Source organism: Haliaeetus albicilla, chromosome 24 (genome assembly GCF_947461875.1).
Source record: "Haliaeetus albicilla chromosome 24, bHalAlb1.1, whole genome shotgun sequence".
Lineage (NCBI taxonomy): Eukaryota > Metazoa > Chordata > Aves > Accipitriformes > Accipitridae > Haliaeetus > Haliaeetus albicilla.
The window spans coordinates 9,681,259-9,696,210 of NC_091506.1; the positions used below are offsets into that span (position 1 = coordinate 9,681,259).

The window sequence follows — 14,952 nt, forward strand, 5'->3', positions numbered from 1 at the left end:
AACACAGGGACTTCCTTTTTCAGCACAATAAGTTGATTATGATTCCTCCTCAGTGCCCACGGATAGGGCTGCACTCATTTGAACACTGTAGCTTCAAGATGCAATAGTCTTTTACTGACTTTCTACATATTCTATTATCTATATCCTATTCCCATGCTACCCAGTCTATTATGTTATGCTGTTAGCAGATCAAACTGCATGCTGCTTTTCTTTCAAGCAGAGAGCAGCTACCTGCGCATTTTAGAGACTGAGTGAGGAATGAGTGAGGACTAGAGAATCCCTCCCCATCTTACAGAAATCATAAAATATGTCAGCTAGGACAAGCCTTTTTGTCTACTCACTGCCTGAGTAGAATGCCAATCTAGGTTAAAATTCTGCCTATAGCTTTTAGCCATTCTCTTCTACCAAATATAATATTCTCCGCTACCAAAATAAAAAGAAACATTTTCTTCCACCACTTATTTAGGCAAGCATACTACATTGCATTTAAATGTTCCCATGTGGCCTAATGTTTGTGAGACTGGAATTTATCTGACTGGTTTTGTTGCCATTCTGTTGGCAATCAGTCTAGGCTTGCTGTCTTGCCAACTAAGCGATCTTAATAGTACTATCTGTTTCTTGAGTAGCACCATTTTTCTCTGTAATTCTCTACTTGCTTCTCATGTTAATTTTGTTTTGCTTAGAAGTTTCTTGTGATAGCTATGCGGTTTTGCTTTGTACTCTAATTTTTTTTTCCACAGAAAATATGAAAGCAACGCAACAATTTAAAGACCTGCGAATTTCTCTGCTGCATCATTATATTCTAGAAGACGAGTGACTCCATAATGGATCCAGTTGGGATGCTTATAAAGGACTGAATCTAAACCTCAAATATCTTGGTCTTCCTCTTGAATTTAGCAATACAGCTTTTGATTAATTTATTCAGCTTGTATTTTTATAAGGTTAGCCTCGGTTTGTTCAGCTCACTTCTGGACAATTGCTAGGGACCACATAGAAGACACAGCCACAGAGTACTGATGAAGGCGAAAGCAGAGTGGCAGCCTATGGTTAAGTATTGTAAACCATCAGTAAAACCACATACCTTTAGATTCTCCCTTTCTCCAACCAGCAGTAGAGGCACTTTTGCTGATATCCCAGTTTGAAATCCTTTCCTTTCCCCAAAGCAGTGGTGTAGGTGGGAATAATGTGACAAGACTGTGCTGAGATTGTGACGTTGAGTGCTGCAAATTTTTGTCAGTCTTTGTGCAGGGCCATGCTTCTTCTACTACTGCCTTCCTGCTTGCAGACCACATTCCCAGATTAACGCCAGATGTAAGAACCATATGCTAACAGAGAAAACTGGTCATGGTCTTATGTTAATGAGGGAACACCTATTCAAAACTCCATGGGTTTCTTATTGAAAGAAATCTAAGACAGGGTCTTACGTGCTTTATTAAAACTCCCGAGTATAAACAAGAAGACATATTACCAAAACTATTATTAATACTAAACTATTATTAATATCATTAAAAGTAACTGAAACCTCAACAAACAAATCAAAAGCATATTGATATCAAAGCAACCAGTCACAAAATGACTGTCGGGCTGTAGTTAAATTATCCAGTGAATTATGGCTTAAAGTAATAATTTTTACACTTTCTGAACAGGAATTGAGAAAACTGACTGTTTGGTTATAGATGCCAAATAAAGAAATCACCAGGTGAATCATATCTGTGATTTATACTGGTTAAGAAATGGCACCAAACCCAAGTTTCTTGATGTCCAAATCATAATTCTGACACCAGGAGTAGAGCTTCCTCTTGTAGAATTCAGCTCATGCTGTTTGAAATTGTGCTGTGTATCTGTACTGTGGTACTTCTATTGTGGAGGCTTACTCCTCCCTCACAGCAGTGATACTGTGATACAGATTATAGGGACAGATTGGCTGATGGGGAGGAGAGGACTACTACTCCCAGTTTGACATTGCCGTATCTGGTATAGATAGCATGATGTATGACCAGGGAGAAACTGTGCTACTCTGTAGACTCCTTCATCCCCACCAGCAGCCCCATAGGTGCAACTGTCCTTGCAACTGTTCAGAACAATCCTGAGAAACAGTAGTTTGATGATCCTCATTTACCCTCAGTTCCTTAAGAGTTTAAAGGTCAGAATATGCTGTAATAAAAATGACTATGAGACCATATTTTAGTACTGTTTATAACTCATTAGTTTTTTCTAGCATCTTTCCTTTGTTGACTGCATAGGTGCTCACAGAGGTATGTGCGTATACATTTTATGAAACCTACAGTCACTTTCAAACCCCCTTGCAAAAAGAAATCACCAGAGAAACCAAAGGAAAAAGAAATCTAAAAATATTGGAATACCCCTTACCTACTGCCCTGGTTTCAGCTGGGATAGAGTTAATTTTCTTTCTAGTAGCTGGTACAGTGTTATGTTTCGGATTTAGTATGAGAATAATGTTGATAACACATCGATGTTTTCAGTTGTTCCTAAGTAGTGTTTAGACTAAGTCAAGGATTTTTCAGCTTCTCATGCCCAGCCAGCAAGAAGGCTGGAGGGGCACAAGAAGTTGGGAGGGGACACAGCCAGGACAGCTGACCCAAACTGGCCAACAGGGTATTCCATACCATGGGATGTCATAGCCAGTATATAAACTGGGGGGAGGGTGGGCAGATCACTGCTCAGGGACTAGCTGGGCATCGGTCGGCGAGCCGTGAGCAATTGCATTGTGCATCACTTGTTTTGTATATTCTAATTCTTTTTAATTATTATTATTATTGTCATCTTATTATTGTTGTTATTATTATTATCATTTTCTTCCTTTCTGTCCTATTAAACTGTTCTTATTTCAACCGATGAGTTTTACTTTTTTTCCCTCCGATTCTCTCCCCCATCCCACTGGGTGAGGGGGGAGTAAGAGAGTGGCTGCGTGGTGCTTAGTTGCTGGCTGGGGTTAAACCACTACTAAAATTGGAACATAAAGATGAAACTATGAAACATTTAAGCTATGAGGGGTGTGGAAACTCTTCACCTTTCTAAGTTTTCTGTGGCCTGGTCAAGTAAGATTGCAACGACATTTAAGTAGCTGCTGGGACAGTTGTTTTCACCACTGAATGTTTTTCACAAGCACCGAGAATTGTCAAAGGATGAGTTATGTCTTTGTTGATACTTTATCATACTGTTCTCAAGGTAAATTTCCTTCAGGTAATTTATGGATTCAAAGGACAATTTGTAAGTTGGACCAGGAGAACTTGATTAAGAACAATAACTGATTTAAATCAGTTTTATGTGATTTAGAAAAAAGGTCCTTAAATGAGGTGTCACTGACATATGGAAATTTTATAAAAATTACTCACTGGAAGTGAATGCATAGCTATAAGCAGTTCTTCAACATTAGTCCATCAGCCAATGTAAAATACATTTGAGCAAACCTATGATCAGTTTTGTTACTTCCAGTGAGACGCTTACAAGAGAAATTTAGAGCATTTTTCTATGTAAAACAGAGCTCTAAATCAACTTATCTTCTGAAATCTTCAGGAGGAAAAGATAATTTGAAGCTTATCAAGATGAAAGCACTTCACATAAGAAATTTTAAATTTTATCTAAGTTCTGTAAATCCATATGAGCCATATTCCTCACACAAAGCTTGTGTGTGAAGACTAGAGCTAGCCTGCAAAAGAACAAAGATTATAACAATGCTTACCTATGCTGCTTTAAGTGCTGTTAATATCCTGCAACTTTTCTGCCTTTTGTTTCTTCCTTCCTAGTAAAGCACAATACTGCATAAGTAATATACTTGGTACATTTTGAAAACATTTTCTAATTTCTTTTGACATGCCATGTCATGTCATGTGCCAAAACAAAAGTAATTTTCCCTTGATTTTGCAAAAAGTACTCCACTTTGATGTATGCCCTTGATAGCATCACAATATGAAAATTCTTTGCATTAATATTCCCATCCATTGTTTAACAACTTTTGAAGATAACATATGTGCTGCCCAACCTTTATTACTATATTTAATTATTGTAATATGTGTTTTAGTTGCTGTGGATCCTCACAAAATTGCCTAGCAGATTTTGAAGGTTAAATGAGTTTTCTGTAGTAGTACATGAGAGCTTCCTTGCTTTCTTCTTTTATGATAAAGATCCAGTTCTTTTTATATTAAAATGATCTTGCTTAAGGTTGTTGTTGCTCCTTTAGTTAAAGTTAAACAGGCACCATATACCATCTTTTTTTCAAGCATTGCAGAAGGAATTAAAATAAAACCTGAAAATAACTGGAAATCTTTATTGTTGTTTTCAGAAAGAGGTAATGAACTGTGATCATAAGAGTAAGGTAAATACTGAAGTCTTAATGTACAAACCTGTTTTTTTTTCCTGTCTTTTACACTTATATTCTATGTATCATCCTCTAACAGTCTCTGAGGGTATTCATCACATGGCATCTTTGGAATAGGCCCTCTGCCCACTCAGGCAAGCAGCATTCTGAGAAAACATCATGCTCACAGTATATATACCTCATATACATGTTGTTCAGCTCACTCAGTATGTCCTTACCCAGTCATTTATGATTGCATCATAGGCTGAATTATACCATTAGTAAGGTCATTTAATAATATAAACAATTGATAGGCTTTCCCTTAAGCTAGTACATCAGTACTAGCCTTTTTTTTTTTTTCCATTTTTATATCATTCTTGGAATTACGAACCAGTTAGCCTTCCGAGATGTGCTTTCTTCTCAAAATTGAAGGCTGATATGCGTCAGCTCTTCTTTTCGCATATCACATATTTTTACAGTATCAAATTCATCCAGTCCAGATCTTTTGAGGAAGGAGTACATGACATGACATAAACTGCGAGAAAACTAAACAAATCTTTTATGGCTATAGGCCAGAGTTTTAATGGGTAACTCTCATATTTTACAGAATAGGTCAGTTTTTTCCTGCTTTGTTACTTGCTTTACATATAAGTTCCATAACAAACATATAGAGGGGATAAAAAGAAGAGGGATAAAGCTTATGCAACCATAAGCAATCATTTATGTCCATGGGGGCAATTTTAACCACATCATCAATCTGTGTTTTCAGGCTAGAGACATTGTGCAAAGTGACAAAACCTGGGGTTAGAAAGGTCCTAAATGTTCTCAAGGCTGTACTAAATGAATTTTTAAGAAGAAATTTCTGTCTTCCTGAACGACATAAAAGCTGCTTTACTTAGTGCAGAAGTTGGGGCGGGTGAAAATCTGCGTGAAGTTCAGTATCTTTACAGATTTATCGGCTACATGTTCAGCATATTAACTCAACATAGTATATTTTGGTTTTTTACGTAAACAAACATGCTCCCAGGGTTTTATACTTTTTGTTTTCTGCAATTCTCAGATTTGACCTGGCTAAGAAATTTAGGCAAGAATTTGAAATAATTAAGCGTAGAATGGAGGAAGTTGAAGAAAGTTGAAGAAAACCTGAGCCTGGATATAGCCCTCACAACAATTATAACATTTAGTGTCCCTTGTGTAAACTGAGTATCTTCAGTTAGCAGAAATATTTGTGTAAAAAATATATTAAGGAACTTCATTGCTCCTTAGTTTCAAACCACAAAATCAGCATATTTGAAAGAGAAGTATCCCAGTACCAGGAGACAAAGATTGGTCTTTGCTCATTCAAAGTACATTGTTAAACATCTAAAGAATTACCTAATTTATTTAGCCTGTACTGATTAACTTCATTCTTGATGGACACAGCTGCTATTGCATGTGATGACAAATGAGACTCCCCGCTATGCTGCAAAGTTTTCTGACTAAATTGGCTGGTTTCCTACTAGTCTCAACAGCCACGGAGAGCAAGAAAAAAACAGATGAAAGAAAAACCCCTAAAGAGTTAGAAAAATATTAACAGTTCCCAGAATTTCTACTTCATCTTTACCAGTTAGCTGAGGGATTGTAATTTAGGACTTTGTGGTTTGGTGGGGTTTTTTTGCTGTTCCTAAAATTTAAATTCAATTTATCAAGCTGTGTTGATTTGAAAATTGGTGTTTATATTTTATTTATTGTATTGTATGCTATGACATATGTCTATGAACCCACATCAATTAACCAGTTTCTTTTTCAAGATATGAGTGTTGTTTCAATTACCCTTTTGAAATTTTATTTGTGGCATGCTGTAATTACACCTTGCACATATATTTTGTAAAGTTTCCTATTGAACTGAGAAACTATGCATTGTGTTCACAAAAGCCAGTTTGTTGTGTTCGCTGTATTAAGCATGCTGTGAAAGCTTGTCCCTTCTGCTCAAAATGTAAATTGGACATAGCTAATTGCATCTACTGCTGATCATGTTCAGTGAGTGCAGATTTCTGGAGGGAAACGTGCCTACGCTTCTCCTCATGCTTAGGTATAACTGTGAGTCCTCCTTCAGATATGCTTTATTATTGGCAGGGTTAGACTTCCTTGCCAGTGATTCTTATGAGAAACAAAACCATTTTGTACTCTACTTGATATAAAACTGGAAATGCTTTTCTGTGTTGGATGTAGAATACTTCTTATTACTTTCTGTGCAAAAACCACTTCCCAAAACCTTAAAAGTGATGAAACTCTATCCTTAAAGTAAAAGTAACATTATACTCTTATACTGTACAGAGAGGTACAACATGAAACATAAAGAGAGGCTGCAGTTCTGTGGTCAGCAGCTGCAGCTGCTGAGGTAGTGAAGAGGAAAGTTCATAAAAGGATGTGGTGCTCTTATTGAAAATACAGAATCATTTGTGGATGCCTTGTGGGTGCAGTCACGGGAAATGCACAGGGTGTAAACTCAGCAGACATCTGGTGATGACAAGCTACCAGAGAGGAATTAATGACTGGCTTCACAGAAGGGGCTGTTTTGGTTAGATGCAGTATCATTGTTACTCTGCCAAAAACATGAATACTGTTCCCAGTTTTGAGGAAAAGAGAAATGACTAATAGTGAGCTAGAAGAAACAGCCAATTGGTCTTAAAGAAGTAGTTGTTGAGTTGACCAGTGGATAATACATTGCAGCTTAAAGAAAATACTTAGAGTAAACCCGCATCACAGTAATAAAGAAGTAGCCATGAAAGTGAAACTGTATTAAGGCCTGAGACCCAGCTTCCTTAAAATAGTGGTAATCCAGCACAGTATATTCTCTGGATTCCATCTAAATAAAACCAACAAAATATAGCTTTAGGATTGAATACTAAAAAAAGAAAACAATGAAAACTTCTTACAAAAGTCCTATGGTGCTTTGTTGCTTTTCTGATGGCTATACACTAAGGTCTCATCTCACAGATGTTTGAGGATTGTGAATAATGTAATTTCACATAGAAAGAAGGAACAGACACACACTTTAAATCTCAGAACCCAACAGAAACAGACTATAAGAAGAATCACCTTGTTTTATGAGGGATAACAAAACTGCAAGATTTTTATTTACTAATACCATTGTTACTTCTTCAGAACTACTGTGTTCCTACTTCTTGGATACACAACAAATGTTAAGGCAAAAGGCAGAAGAAAGTTTGTTTGAAAATACATGTTATGTAACATCACAGTTCTAGGACTTGTAATTTAAGACAAAAATAGTTTCATAGTGGAAACCACAGAATTCACTGAAAAAATAAACTACAATTCCCATGCATCACAGAGCCAGAGAGACTCTAATGTTATCACTTTGCAGGTAAAACAACTTTTGTAAGGACTTGACTTACTGACACTGTGAGATGGGCAAAGACAAGATATTAAGGGCCCATGCTCCTGCTAAGGATTAGAGGGAGAAAAAAAAATGTTTCTGCATAAATATAAAGCAGGTCAGTATAAAGGAACAAAGTGAAATGTCCCATCAAACAAACAAGCAGTAGTGAGCTAAAAGAATGTTTTCCTGGGATCTCTACCCAGCTTTTCTTCAAGAGGAGATTTCATGTGCAGTTGAATGTTAGAAGCAGATTATCTAGAAACACACTTCACTTTTGCTTATGATGTATTGCATTTGTTTTTCTCTGTTAATAACAGAATACTAAATCTATTTTTTGGTAAGCAAAGGCTTCTGCTGTAGCAGTAGCCCACCTCTTCATGTGGTTTTTACACATTTTAGCAGTTGCAAGTATTTATGTAACACATAATCTCTGGTTACAGACAGAGGTTGCAATGTTAGAAATGGAGAATTATGACTGGAACTATTCAAAGAGATTAGGATTTGCAGTTTGTTTTCAACACTGTTGAATAACATTCAGGGTTTTTTTTTTTTCTTTTGTTGGTTTTAAAACTTTCTGACATATTTAAGCAGATTTTCTGATGTGCTGCCTTACTGAAGTCTCAAGTCTTTTCAGCATGTACTTCAGCATAGTGTTTGTTTTCACAGTATCACAAGAGTGTGTCTGAGACAACAAAACAGTCTTAAATTTTTATCTTTGTTTGCAGACCTCAAAAGCGGGAATGTTTTTGAATACTCTTTTAAAATACTGAGTAAACAAGGGACAACACACATAAAAGGATAAATGAGCATATTTTCATCAGGGTGTGATCACCCCTTGATTTGAATGGAGTTCCATCTGCAAATGGCAGTGGAACTGTCAATATAGAAGTCTGATGGTTTTTGCTTTTACTAATGACATAGTCTCCTTAACAATTAATGGCAGTAAAGCATGTCATGAAGGGAAAAGTAAGATCCTTACAGAGTGGGATGACCATAAAAGTCAAATAACTTAAAGGCAGAAAGGTGATGCAGATTAGGCAGCTGAAGTGAAGAGACAGACTTCACTGTCTTCATGTTCCTTAATGACAAATTGAGTCAATTTGGGGAAACACAGTTGCTGCTATTTGCCTGCTGTACTCTTATGTATTAACTCAGTTCACTGAGATCAATAAGACATGAGGAAAACTACGAAATCAGTGCAAGGTAATAAAATCAATGCACAACTGTAATGCCATTAAAAACACTAGGACTTCATGCTAGGACTTCAGGAAAGTACAAAGCAATTTTTAGAGAGTCAAAATTTACTACACAGAAATTAGCATTTGCAATGACCTGGTAATTTGATGGAAAGGTCCGTCTGCCATCCAGGGTGTAACTGCAGAAAATAATCATTAAGAAATATACAAACTGACCCTGTGATGGCAAAACACTTCACTTGTACTAGATATGGGAATTGCACACACTGTATTTGCTTTTGTAAACAAAATGAGTGCTCAGTATGTTTCTCAGGATCAAGTGGATATAGGAAGAGCAGCCAGTAATGGATTATCAATTGCATAATCCTAGAAGACAGGTGTATGCACCGTAAAAGGGACATATCTGGGGTAGATTTGCAGACAACTGACACAAGGGAGCTGTCACTGTGCACTGTCACAAAGGGCTGGCAAAACATGTAACAGCAGGGGGAATTAATGCTGTCACTTCAGCATGGAGTGATTTTTGGGATTAGGCAGAGAACTTTGCTGTATGGAAGTACAGATACCGAGGCATTATCCACGGCAGTGGCATCAAAAGGCAATCTTGGCTTTCTGTTGGCGTTAAGTAATAATGACACTTGATACCACATTCATGGGTTGGTGACAACAATGTCTTCAATGTGACTGTACAGGATAAGCTATGATACTTGCAGTACTGGTCATTATTTGTGGCAGTATTCATTAATACAGCAATAAGAAGAGTGCCTTGCATTAATTCTCAGTGGTATTGGCTCCAGCAAATACATCAAACCTGTCTTCCATTTGTTATACTCATTTCCTTTAGAATATAAAATAAAGTTCAAGGTTTGGGCTTGAGCCCAGCATATCTGATTGCCTGAAGCACTGGAATAACAGTGATGTTCAGTAACTTCATTCCTCTACAGCAGATATACATAAAAGTAGCTATGTAAGAGAGCTTTCCAAGATACCAGATTGAAAATGAACTCTCCTACAAACCAAAGACCCACTAGAAACCTGCCTTTTTGCTGTAAGACCTTGTCTTCACTAAGAAAGCTCAGTCCAACTGAACTAAAGGAAGCTACTAATCACACTTTTTCCTTTTAGGAGAAGGGTGGAAGGACAAATACTTAATGGCAGCAGCTAAACACAGTGCTGGATGCACTGCTCTGGAAGGTGCCCACTGCTGCAGAGGAACTCTGATACTGAACCGATGAGCACCAGCATCCATATCTGTGCCAGGGAATTCAACAGACATATTACCACTGCCTCTTCTGAGGCAGGGAGGGATGAAGTCTCACTATCACTACATAGAAACTAAAAATTAAAGCCACTTGAAGGAAAGGAAAATTGATGGTAGTGTTGCAGCTGTCTCCACTTGGGCCAAAAGCAGATACCCAGGCAGCAGCGTAAGTGCGGGACACACACCGCAACGCTACTTTCCCTACTTGTAACGGTGTGACCTATCGGTAATGCTGAGTCAAGGGGGGCACCCACACAATTTGAGACATTTCCCTACCGACTCGTTGCGGGCGCAGCTGAACCCAGGCACGGCTTTTACCGCCCACAGCAGAGCCCCAGGTGTGCTCCTCAAGTCACCAGCCGTAAACTCCCCTCTTGTGGGCTGCCACCCGGGGCAAGCTGAGGGGTGGCCACCGGAGCGAAGCCGCCGCTCTCCTCACGAAGCGCGAGCGACGCTCCCGCTCCCGCCCCCGCTAACGGCCGGGGCGGGAACGCCCTCCCGCCACGCGCCCAGCCGCTCCCTCAGCCACCCACCACCACGCACCCGGACCGCCCCGGCGGCCATGACTTGAGCGGCGAACCCTCCCTTTCGCCCGCCCCGTCGGTTGCTACAGGCCGGTGCCGGCGCGCTGCGGCAACACCCCCTTTTCGCCGGCGCAACGCATGCGTGTTAGGAGAGGGAGTGTAAGTCTCCATTTTGTGTTCCTTTACCCCTCCCTCTCCCTTTTTGCGCCGCTGAGCTTTCCAGCGGGGAGGAGGAGGAGGAGGAGGCGGCGGCCGCGAAGCAGAGCTGGCCGGGGGGGGAGCGTGGTGCCCGTCCCCCGCCGCCTTACTTCAGGGCCGGCCGGCCGCTGCGCCCGGGGCTGCCGCGCGCTCCCTGAGGCAGCCGCCGCCGCTTTCTGTTCCCTCGCCCGCCGCCCTGCGCCGGGGCTGAGGCCGACTCCCTGGCCCTTTCGTCCCCCTCTTCCTCCCGGCTGGATGTTGATAAACCGTCATGGGAGCATTTCTGGCTCGTTTTTAAGTGTTTTATTTGCCGGCGCCGCTTGGCCGTCTCCCCTCGCTTGGGGCTTGCGTTCGGCGGTGTGCGGAGGCGGCGCCCACTCGTTCTCTGCGGCGGCGTTTTCCCGTCTCGTCCGTACACGCGTGCTTTTGATCTCTCGGTGATCCGTGGGAGAGGGGGGGAACCCGCTTTGGGGACAGATACGTAGTGGGTTAAAGCAAGTTAACCTTCGTGCCCCAGCAAAGCCAAAGCAGTCATTGCAACGACCTGCCTGTGTTAGGGTTACAGAGACTCTGGCCGATCACTTGAATTTAAATTTCGGTATAAGGTAGTAACAAAATCATTTAGGTGCTTTACACGCTTTGTCCAAGTGATCGATCTGGTGCTTTTGTACCAGTTCATGAAGGATTTTAGCTGAACCTGGGTGGGCTGGGTGACAACACGATACACATAGCAAAGGTAGTCGAGTTTTTCGAAGGATAGCATGTGTCCAAGGAAGAGATTAATTTTACAGATTCTTAATAAGTCACCTAGGAAATGAGTAAAACCAAGATGGAGAACTAAAAAAAAAAAAAAGTAGTCATCTTGTTCTTGGTTCTCAGCTAGAACTGAAAGGATGTAAGCTCAGGGATGTTCAGGTGAAAATTGCTTTTGAGACAAAAAGCAGCTTAGGCTTAAATTATTTTTGTGGGGTTTAATGTAATTAAAAATCTTACATGATAACATTCTTAAAAAGAGGAAAATACAAAGTTCAGTTCAAAGAATAATTGCACGCAATATGTCATCTGTAAGCAGTTTTCTGAGTAATTAATTTTTGAATGTTGGATGTTGGTGATTCAAATAAGGCATTCCAGGGCATGTGCTAAGATCTTGGCTACTTAATTTTAAATTGAATCACTGAAATGTCTAATGGAAAAGTGGCATTAAATACTTTGCCTTTTTCCTCAGGGCAAGATGTCGCTTATCTCCAATAAATAGCAGGCCCCCTGATTTCAGAACCTGCTTTCATATTTCCCCTCAAATGCATTTTTAGATATTCTGAGTAGTTTTAAATCTTTGGATGACAGCAGAATACCATTGCTGTCTTTGAAAGTTTCATTCTGTGTGCTGTAAAGAAATTCTGTACACACACACTGTTTTTTTCCTGTGAGTGTTAGGCATAGAGTGCTGGTAAAAGCTGAATTTAGTTCACTTGTCAATTCTGCCACTTGCTATGAAACCTGTAGTTGTATTTCTTTCAGCTTGTTTATTTTTTTTTTTTTTCCCTTGTAAGATATTTGGGCAGAAATGTTACTAGTTTTATTCAGTGTGAGCTGTTATGTTTCCAAGTATAGCACTTCTGATGCAAGTTCTAATTAAATCTCTTCAAAACATGCTGTTTATAATAATGCTAATTTAATTGGTATTATAGTCTTGAGAAAACTTAGAATAATCAAGGCAGCATATGTGAAAACTGTGGAGCCTACTTGTTTTCATTTACTTATTTATTAAACTTTTTTTAGTTGAGTCCATTTTTCAGATGTTTGTGTTCAGCTTCTTGTAATTTTGTTACCTTTATTGTGGTTTATGTCTCAGTCTCTGAGCGCAATGAGAAGAGTGTGTTAAACTAAGGCTGTAGTAATAGTCAAATATTTTAGTTTGACAGCCTTTGAGTTGTATGTTTGCAGTTTCCATTGACTTTACTAGTGACCAAATTAATATTTTTACGTGTTGGGAAAATTGGAGGCTATAGAGATGATATTGGAAACAATGGCTTGGGTCAACTCATAACTTAATGTTGAGCACAAGATTATCCACTTGTCTTGCATATTACAACTGTGTATGTACTTTATAGGATTTGCCTTGTTATAGTTACAATGTGTAATTGTTTCATATTCATTTTGTCATCTGTCACATGTATCCTTTTGTGAATTTGCACTAAATAGAATTACTCAGTTTTATACATGTCAAAGTCATTTTTTCTTCTCCAGTGTCTGCAGCCTCGTTTATGTCAATTATGTTTGTTTATATAATTTTAGGTATTTATAATTTTGTCTATTTCTGCAAAAGTTAAAAATATTGCCACTTTTCAACCTTGTCAACTGATTTGTGTATAGAATGTCGTTAGTGTGTATATAAACAGCCTTGGACAAATTGGTAATGTTTACTACAGAGGCCTAAATGTTGATCTATTAAGTCTATGGGAAAACTGTTGTTGACTTCTATAGCTCAAATTCTAATACTAGAATGATTACGAAATGCAAGTTGATTATTTCCAAATACTTTGGTGCTATGTAGACAATGTTTTATTTTGTGCATTAACATTAATTGTTTTTAAGTGGAACTTAGGTTGACCAGTATCATCCATATTTTCTCCTTTTTTTTAATAATAGCTTAAATGTCTTGTAACTGCGAAGAAAGGCAAACATTTAAATTATTCTTACAGGGTTACATGTTTTTCTTGCTCTGTTATTTCCATAAGCTCTAGGGGGAGACGGACACTTTAAAGAAGGTCTTAATAAATTATCTTCATTCTTCTTGACTTTCTGTACTACACCAGTAATTTATCAAATAAAACTGTCAGATATGTTTGGCACAATGTGTTCTTTGTGCATCCTTGTAGTTTATAACTCGTGTTTTCTGAATGCAATGTTAAAATGTGTATGTAATTAGAATTTTTTTTTAAAAAAAGGCCTAACCAAATCTGGGTTTGGTTTATTTGGTGATAAAATGCCTGCTGGGTTCCTTTGGGTGGTTAAGTCTACATGAGGGAAATATGATTGTTCCTAAAGCTACAGGGTAATTCTGAATATCCATAGTAAATACTCAATGTCAGAGTTTGAAGCCTTTCACTTCCGAGCATTTTTAAGTTTTTTCATAGTGAAGTAGTTACCTCTTTACATAATAATGTGCACACAAAGTAAGGATAAAATTGGGTTGTATGAGAAGCAGCTTCATAATGTTCAGCATTTAGAAAGCTTTACTAGTAAAAATGAAACTTGTGTTAGTTGAACTTGATTCCCGTGCTTGTTTTGGTTGTATCTGTAAACTGGATCTAGTCCTGTTTATGACTAACCCATCACTTTCTATGTTGATGCAGTCTTACTGGTGAGTATACAATTAAAATTTGTTTGTTCTTTCAAAAGCCAGTAAGTGACTCAGCTGCTGAAGGAGCTTCTGCAGAAGTCCTTAATTAAGACTAATTCCCCCTCCCCCTCCCTTAAATTTCAAGGCAGTATATTAATTGTATTCCTACAAGGAACAGACTGGAGAGTTCTTGTTAAAAAGAGCACTCCTCCACAAGTGTTTAGATTGTGAGAAGGAATCCTGTACTATAAAAGGACCCTACATGGAGGTTCAACAGAACGTAATTGCTCAGGGACGTGTATTGGAGCAGGAGGGCTGAGGTTACCATCAGAGAGGAGCAGGTATATAGATGGGTTCCTGCAGAAGGTTGTGGTAATAGAGTGAAGAAAAGACTGGGTTTGAGTGCATTGGACTTTGTTATTTTGGAAAATACCACCCTGCCCCCAAAAGTTGAAATCATTAATATAAGAAATCCTATAGCTAGACAGCACAATGTATTGAGGGGCTGTTTTCTCTTGTTTCCCCTGCCTTCAGGTGAAGTGGAGATAAACATTGCAAACTTCATGAATATTTTCATGGATATTCAGTTTTACTTAGACTGATCTTTTGCTGTTATTGTGATATTCCACCAGAAATGGATATCGCTGTGCTGAATTTCAAGGATTGGGACAATAATTAGATGATTAGTTAGCTACGTTTTAATAGAATTATTATCTATGCTCAGCCAGAG

At 38.7% G+C, this 14,952-nt stretch overlaps 1 protein-coding gene across 5 annotated transcripts in view; it reads left to right on the forward strand.

The window, feature by feature from the left end:
• Window positions 1–10,740: 10,740 nt before the first annotated feature.
• The window catches only part of FHIT (fragile histidine triad diadenosine triphosphatase), a 627,270-nt gene continuing 623,058 nt past the window's right edge, over window positions 10,741–14,952 (forward strand). For 2 of the 5 annotated variants that reach the window (XM_069811999.1, XM_069812001.1), the window contains exon 1: window positions 10,741–10,840. The gene's annotated coding sequence lies outside the window, so the exon portion shown is untranslated. The remainder of the gene's footprint in view (window positions 10,841–14,952) is intronic. The other 3 variants (XM_069811992.1, XM_069811997.1, XM_069812000.1) reach the window with 3 other exon arrangements.